Consider the following 9,087-nt stretch of genomic DNA (forward strand, 5'->3'; position numbering starts at 1 on the left):
ATGCCATACAATATGTACATACATACACACATGCCATACATACAATATATACAATACAAGATGTACTTATATACAACATACACACATGCCATACATACAATATATACAATACAATATGTACATATATACAACATACACACATGCCATACATACATATGCAATTGTATAGGCCATACACACACACACACACACACAGGGAGAATATACATACATATCCACATGCATAAACACACACACACATGTATAGAACATACACAAGCTATAAAGCTCTTTTCAAAATCCTAATTGTTTCAAAAAATGAGGGAAGAAAGGGGGGAGATTACATATGTATTGTGTTTTAGCAAAAAAAGAGTGGGGGGAAAAAGAAGAAACTGGGGGGGGGGGGGGGGGGAGGAGAGAGAGAGAGAGAAGCATGCAAAAGAAAGAGAGGAAGAAGAAGAAGAAGAGGGTAAGTCTACATAGAAGGATCAGAGGAAGTCATGTCCAAAAGAGGTACAAAAGAGGCAAAGGATTAAGAAAGGGCAGTGCCAAGCGCCATCGTAAAGTCCTTAATAGTGATAACATTCAAGGGATCACGAAGCATGCTGTCCGAAGGCTTGCACACAGAGGCGGGATGAAGAAACCTATGGAGTTGTGAAGATCTTCTTCGAGAATATGATCCATGATATTGTGACCAACACTAAGCATGCTTGCAGAAAGACCATGATAACAATGGATGTGGTATATGATTTGAAACGATAAGGTCATACTCTCTGGATTTGGCAGCTAATTTCATCATTTTCTTCAACTTTTTTTAAGGTGGCTACTAAACCCAGCCAACCTTTGATTTCACTTTAGAGCTACATGTGTATTGAATGAACTGTTCATTGTTACTGTTGTCAATTGTAATGTCTTCCTTAATGGATATTTATGTGTACATGTTCGATCAAAAGAAGAAGAAGAAGAAGGGGGGGGGGTGTCGGATGTGGGGAGAGAGAGAGAGAGAGAGAGAGAGAGAGAAGGCTCCAAGAGGTGATTGACCTCTTCAAAATGGCCTCCCACTGGCAAACAAGGATGTGCAAGATGAGTTATAAGAAAGCGGGAGTTTGTTGCCATCCAGATCTAGACCACTTTCTGATGGTTGTTGGTTAAGTACCATATGTATAATTATTAGTTTTTAATCTTATTCATATGTGTGTATGTATATTTTCATATGCATGGTTGTGTTGTATGCCTCTATGAATGATGCACACATGCATTTGCAACATTCCGTCATAATTTGTGTTTTTGCTATTGTCATATCACAGGCAAGAAAAGCTCTTTTGGTCTTGAGAAGCCTCATGCGACTTCAAGATGTAATTTACAATAGAGGGCGGAGATTCCAATGACAATCGAACAAGACTTTGTTGTGATCTTTTGTTTGCTACTATCATTTTGATATTGTTATTTTATTCACACAGTATGTTAATCTTTGGTTTCATATTGTTACTGTATAGGTTTTCAACTCATTGAATGACTGTGGTCACAAAGAAGTGGTAAAAAACGTATTTTCAAAGTGTGTAGGTTTACAAATTTCAGACTAGATCTTCTTGAATAGCAATGTAGGGAGTTAAATACCCAATTTTTCTTAGAGAAAAACTCAGTGTGTTGTTTTTGGGATTGCAGTAACTTTGTGCAGCGAAGTTCTTACTCAAGTTGAATGTTGTGAATTATTCTTGGATATCACATAATATTGTTTTAGATGCTCTTTTAGATATATCGTTTTGCACTTACGTGAAGCCAAAATATATGCATTGCTACATAGGCATGTTATAGAAGATGGAATGTAATGAAGATAGCCTTTAATGCTTAGTGATTAGATGGTGATCATTCTTCGATATGAAGACACATGCTCCACACCATCATACATGCAAACAAACATACAAACAAAAATTTTTAAACGGAAATAAGGAATAAAATGTATTAAAAAGGTGCAAGCAAAAATTAATGTGTTGTAATTCAACTCATACATAAATAAACATGAAATACAATATAGCACATATGTTATTATTATAACATACATACATTCGCATGCAATACAATACATTTCATACTACAACCCATGCATAAAATATATACAAGTTTACAACATATGCAATATAATACAATACAATACATATATAAAACATATGTGTGTTTTCTATGCAAGGGCATTTAAAATGAGTAGTTATAAAAATATATATTTACAGTAAGGGGTATTTTTATGAACTGTTTTTTTATAAAAGGGTATCTAAAATAGTGAAAAATATATGTATAAGGGGTTTATAAAAGATGTCATGAACGCAAACTCTGCAAGCACCTCCAACTCCGAACACGTGTGGTTCGTAGACTCCGGTGCCTCGCACCACATGACGTCGCACCAAGAGTGGTTTCGCGACTTGCGAACGCCGGATCGACCCGGCTACATAGAGACCGGAGACGACACTCCGCATCCCATTCGGCACATCGACGATGTCCCATTTGGGAAAGAAGGCGAGCAAACCTGCATCAAGAATGTCTCGCACGTGCCCACAATAACAAAGAATTTGGTCTCGGTCGGCCAAATCGTGGAGCAAGGCATGCAAGTCCGCTTCAACAATGAAGGTTGCTTCATCGAGAAAGACGGCCGACTCATAGCCAAGGGACGGAGAGAAGGTTGCTTGTTCATCCTCGACTCAAACGAGGTAAAATCGGCCATGTACGCCAAAGGTCTCAAGAACGAAACAAACATCGAGTTGTGGCACAAGCGAATCGGCCACGTAAACCTCCAACGGCTTCGCGGAATGCAATCAAAGGGAGTCGTAATTGGACTTCTGACCTTCGAATCAAAACGAGTCGACCGAGTGTGTGAAGCATGCCAACTCGGCAAACAACATCGACTCCCATTCCCGAAGGAGAGCTCCGCAAGCAAAGGCCTCCTTGACATAATCCACTCGGACGTATGGGGACCGGCTCAAACGCCGACGCTCGGCGGATGCCACTACTATGTCACCTTCATCGACGACCACTCGCGCTATGCGTGGATATACCCGATGAAGAAGAAGAAGAGCGAAGTGCTCTCCCACTTTCAAAGGCTCAAAAGCCAACTGGAGAAAGAAACTGGTCGGCACATTCGATGCCTACGATCGGATGGAGGAAAGGAGTACTTCTCCAATGAGTTCACCTCCTACCTCCAAGATGAAGGCATTCGTAGAGAATTCTCATGCCAACACACTCCCCAACAAAACGGAGTAGCCGAGAGAAAGAATCGGAAAATTCTCGAGGTAGCACGCGCCATAATGCGTGAGAAGCACATGCCGAACTTCTATTGAGCGGAAGTGGCATCCACAGCCGTCTATCTCATGAATCAATGCACCACAAATAGCGTGCACGAGCTTACTCCATACGAGATCTTCGTTGGAAAGAAGCCCATCCTCTCGCACCTCAAGGTGTTCGGAAGCATTGCGAGTGTACACATCCCGAACGAAAGTCGAGAGAAGCCTGACGCGAAGTCGGAAGAATGTATCCTCATAGGATACTTGTCCGCGAAAAAGGCGTACAAGTGCTTCAACCCTTCGACCCGAGCGGTGCGGATAAGTCGCGACATCGTTTTCGACGAATCGGCATCTTGGTATAAGCTTGATGCGACTCCATCCGACCCGATCGAGGAAGAGTTGAACGCCAAATCGGACAACGAAACTCGGCCAAGTCCTCCACTGAAGGATAATCCAAGCTCTACCGAGCTAATTGGCCTACAAGACCCTCCACGCGATGAAAACACGTCGCGACCAAGTCCGACATTGGACAAAGGCAAAGGTAAGATGCCCGAATATGAAGTCGAGGTCCACCCCGACGATCGTGATTCAGATGATTCGGCTCGCTCACTAGACAGTGAGTTCGGTGTACCCATCATGAGGACACTCGGAGTAAAGAAGGCGTTGACATCGACAAACGAGAAACTCCGCCACTCATCATGAGCGAAGACCCAAGTCACTTGTTACGCCTACAACGAGTATATGGCCCATCACTATGCCCTCGTGATGAAGGTAGTGGCCGAACAAGAGCCCGAGGATTCAAGCCTTCATCACAGGCTTGAGGGGGAGAATAAGCCGCGAAGAACTGCGCAACGAGGCCGCAAAGACGCGGAGAGCTGCGCAACGAAGCCACGAAGAAAGCCACAAAGAGCCAAACAACGCCGCAAGTCGCACCGATGCCGACGAAGCCGAAGGAAGCTAAACCGGACGTTGGACGCCTCACACTTGTCATGATATAGCAAGACTCGAACCCATGACCTTATGCTACATGGGTCGAGCTCTTGATCATTAGACTATACATTGTAATACGTAAAATATTATTTTCTTTTATGTTTTATTATAGAAAATTGATGTATATTCCAGATTTCTCTGGAACATTCTAGAAACTTCAGGAGTATTCCTTAGAACACTATAAAAGGAGGGACAAGGCATTATTTCGAACCAAATCGGTTCAACGCCAGTCTTAAGCCTCCTAGCTACTACTGTACATTCTCTTCACATAATATATATCTTTTCTTATCATCTCTCTCTCTCTCTCTCTCTCTCTCTCTCTCTCTCCCTCCCTCTCACTCACTCTTTCCTTCTCTCGAGAGTTCTTCACCTCTCTTAGTACTAATACTTCTTTCAGTACTAATTCCTTCTCTGTCTTAGTACTGTTCCTGATAGTTTGAACCGATTTCCGGTCGATCTTCCTTTCCTCCTCTTCCTTTCCTCCTTTTCCTTTTATCTTCTTATTAATCCTCTTATCCCCCCTAGTAAAATGGAAATTGTTAGCGCTCAGGAATACCAATTTGTTTTCTCGGAGCTCCAGTGCTTAAAAGAGAAATTTGTAGCACTAGAACAAGAAAATCATCGCTTGTTGGGGGATCTTCAACAAATAGCGTTGGAAAAACAACAACAACACGGGGAGCTGACACTACGTGTACAACAACTCGAAGCGACTATCATATCATTACAACAACAAGGATCAAGCACTCAAGGGATTCACAAAGAACCCAAGATCGGTCTTCCTGCAAAATTTGATGGGACCCGATCACAGTTTAGAGGGTTTTTGAATCAGGTACGTTTAGTGATACAAATGCATCCTTCTCGATATCCCACTGATGCATCACGAGTGGGACTAGTAGGCACTCTCCTTAGTGGCTCAACGTTAGCATGGTTTGCTCCATTGTTGGAAAAGGATTCTCCATTATTAAACAGTTTTGAAGAATTTATAAGTGAGTTTAAGGCCTGTTTTGGAGATACTGACAGCATAAGGACTGCAATCAACAAAATCCGGTGATTACGCCAAGGTGATCGTCCAGCATCCGCATACGCTGCAGATTTCCGCCTACTCGCTGCCGATATCCCTTGGGATGATCACTCATTGATGGAGCAATTCCGTTATGGCTTACGCAACGATGTCAAGGATTTACTCAAGGATTTACTCTTGACCTTCCCCGAAGAGCCACAGTCATTAGCAGAAGCAATTAGTCGCGCGGTGAGATGCGACAACCGCCTCTTCGAACGACATTCAGAACGACAATTCCAGATTCCAAGGGCAAGATCAGAGCCTACCTATGCCTCAGTGGTAGCGAAACCTTTTCCGAGGGAGTCATATAATGCGCCTCTAGCAAGTACTCCAACTCCGATGGAAATTGACACCACACGTCGTCGTGGACCGCTATCGGAAGAAGAAAAGCAATGACGCTGAGCAAACTGACTATGTCTTTATTGCGGTGGACCAGGGCATATCACGGTAAACTGTCCCCATAGGCCAAGAAGGCAGGTAAACCAAATAGTTGCTAGTTCTGATTGTACTAAACCCGAGTCTATTTCAGTACGGATATCTGATAGTCCTAATAGTACTAATTGCCCAAATCTAGCAAACAAATTTGATGTCCTTAGTCAGTTCGAAGAAGAGTTAAACAACTAAGTCCAGCCAAAATAGGAGCCATTTGGTTGGACAGCCCTAGATCTGTGCAGCCCATTAGTGGTTCCATTCCCTCTAAGCAAGTTAGCAATGTGTTCGTAGCCCAAGTAACAGTTAGTACTAAAAGTACTCCTCCAGTACATGTCTTAGCACTTCTAGATTCCGGAGCTAATTCTTGCTTCATGGATAGGAAATTTGCCCAAGCTCATCAGATATCTCTCAGAAAACTCTCATGTCCTGCCCTTGTAGTAGTCATCAATGGTCATCCCATTGCCTCAGGAAATATCATAGAAGAGTCAGAGCCCGTTAATATTGTCCTAGATAATATAGCATGTGTCATATCATTTAATATAATTAGCATCCCAGAACACCCCATTGTCTTAGGATTACCATGGTTCGAATTACATAACCCAGACATAGATTGGCGGACAAGAGAAATCTGGCATCAAAAAGCCCGAGGGTCTACTCATGAGATTGCAACGATTTCACTACATCAGTTGCGTGAGGAAGGATGCAAGGAAGAAATGTTCCTCTTCGCAATATCAGTAAACCCCTCCAGCACCACTAAAGAGGATTCCACTGTTCAACTTCTAGAGAAGTATCATCAGTATGCCGATGTGTTTGATAAAGTACAAGCCAGTACGCTGTCACGTTGTTACACGCGTGCGTGGAGAAAGGCGGGACCACGGGGGTCTTGGACTAGGGAGTGACGGAGCGTAGGAAGTCGTGCTTCACCGTTTCCGGGGCATCCCAGAAGCACACCGGAAGTGACCGAAGGGAGAGAGAGAAAGAGAGGGACCGCGCGCCTAACACCGACTCACGCACACACACGCACACACACACACATGCCGACCCGACTCACGCCCTTATATATAGGAAACGCAAGAAAGGGGAAGCACTCGACACCAACATAGATGCGAATATACACAGACAGACGCAAATGTATATATATATAAGGAAGAATACATTCCCGGCTTCAAGCTGGTCCGAGGTAGGTTACAGTAGTCGTCAGCTGCCAAGCCGCCGGTCGGGGAGCTCACGGGCTTGTCGCGCCGAGCGGGGTCTTGCGCAGGAGACGAGTTGAAGCAAACCCTAAGCGAACATGAAGGGGGAAGAAGAAGAAGAAGAAGTAATGTCACTAACCCTAAATCTAACGGTATACCCTCTAACGCAAAATGGGCAACCCTTTCACAAAGGGCGCTCCCTTCCTTTTATAGAACAAGGAGAGGGATGCGTTACAATGTGGGATAAATCCCGACTTACATGGGATTGTCTGTCCCGACTTGACTACTCTTCGGCGCCATAAAGGCGCCCTCGTTATTCACACTAAATGTACATGGGTGAGCACACACGCTGCACCCCGCCGATGTAGCCAATGTTTCCCGGTTTCCGCCTTTGGCCGAAATTCTTCACGACAACGCTTCCTCACCATCGACCATATGATTGCCCCATCGATTTACAACCGGGGAAAGAGCCACCTTGGGGACCGATCTACAATTTGTCACCAACCGAACTGGAAGTCCTTCGAGCCTATATAGAGGAGAATTTGGAGAATGGTTTCATACGACATTCGAAATCTCCAGCCAGCGCACCCATTTTCTTCGTCAAGAAAAAGGATGGCTCACTTCGGCTCGTTGTAGATTACCGTGGCTTGAATAAGGTTACAATCCGAAATAGGTATGCACTTCCCCTTATCTCAAGTCTTTTAGAACGGATCAATGGTGCTAGGTTCTTCACGAAGATCGACTTACGGGGGGGAGCCTATAACCTCGTACGGATCCGACCAGGAGATTAATGGAAGACCGCGTTCCGCACCAGATATGGGCACTTCGAGTATACGGTCATGCCGTTCGGCCTCACTAATGCGCCAGCAGTCTTCCAACACATGGCAAATGATATTTTCCGAGATCTCTTGGATGTGTGTCTAATCATCTATTTGGATGATCTACTGGTTTACTCGAAGACCCAAGAAGAGCATGATTCTCATGTACTGTTAGTACTAAAACGACTTCGAGAACATGGTCTCTATGCAAAGCTGGAAAAATGTAGTTTCGGGTGCAACCAGGTGGAATTTCTCGGCTATGTCATTTCCTCAGAAGGCATCTCCATGGACCCAGCTAAGGTCAAAACGGTGGTAGAATGGCAGACTCCGCGTTCGGTGCGGGATATGCAATGCTTTCTAGGCTTTGCCAATTTTTACCGGAAGTTTATAAAGGATCACTCAAAGCTCGTTTTGCCTCTTACACAACTTACTAGGAAGGGACAATCATTCGTTTGGTCTGAAGAAGCGGACATGGCTTTTGAGAATCTTAAACAGGCATTTACATCGGCTTTGATTCTAGCTCACGTTGATCGAGAAAAACCATTCATCATCGAAGCGAACGCATCGGATTTTGCATTGGGAAGCATTCTATCACAACGAGGTAATGATGAAAAGCTACATCCTGTGGCTTTTCACTCACGCAAGTTTGACGCCGCCAAAATCAACTACGAAATTCATGATAAAGAGCTATTGGCTATAGTGGACTCTTTTATGCAATGGAGGCATTTCCTAGAGGGATCTTCTCATCAAGTCACTGTATTCAGTGACCACAAAAACCTCGCCTATTTTCAAGACGCTCGTGTGTTAAATCGACGTCAAGCTCGGTGGGCCCACTTTCTCACGCGTTTCGACTTCAAGATTACATATCGACTTGGGAAACATCAAGGGAAAGCAGATGCATTATCACGACGTTCATACCTAGCACCACGTCTCGGCGAGCCAGCTTTCGATAACCAAAAGCAAGTAATCTTGGGACCGGCACGACTGCAAGCAACACAGGTCTTCTGCATGCCCATGGATTCCCACATTATCGATATCATACGTGCGGACCTGAAGACAGATGCTTTCGCCCAAGCTATACTAGCACAAATTGATCCCTCTCGAGCGTCGTGTTCACAGTCGCAACCACCAGGTACGGACTATCGGCAATTTAAATACCATGATGGATTACTCTTCTTTAAATAACTTTTGTATGTTCCTAATGGTTCTTGCCACTTGCAAGTAGTACAAAACTGTCATGACACATATACAGCTGGGCATTTTGGTAGTACTAAAACGTTACATTTAGTACAACGATCATTCTGGTGGCCCTGTATGCGACAATTTATCGAGGATTTTGTTCA

This window comes from Azolla caroliniana, unplaced genomic scaffold, assembly GCF_043228905.1.
Source record: "Azolla caroliniana isolate FFs.n. ecotype wild unplaced genomic scaffold, voAzoCaro1.0.p SCAF_13, whole genome shotgun sequence".
In the NCBI taxonomy this organism is placed as follows: Eukaryota; Viridiplantae; Streptophyta; class Polypodiopsida; order Salviniales; family Salviniaceae; genus Azolla; species Azolla caroliniana.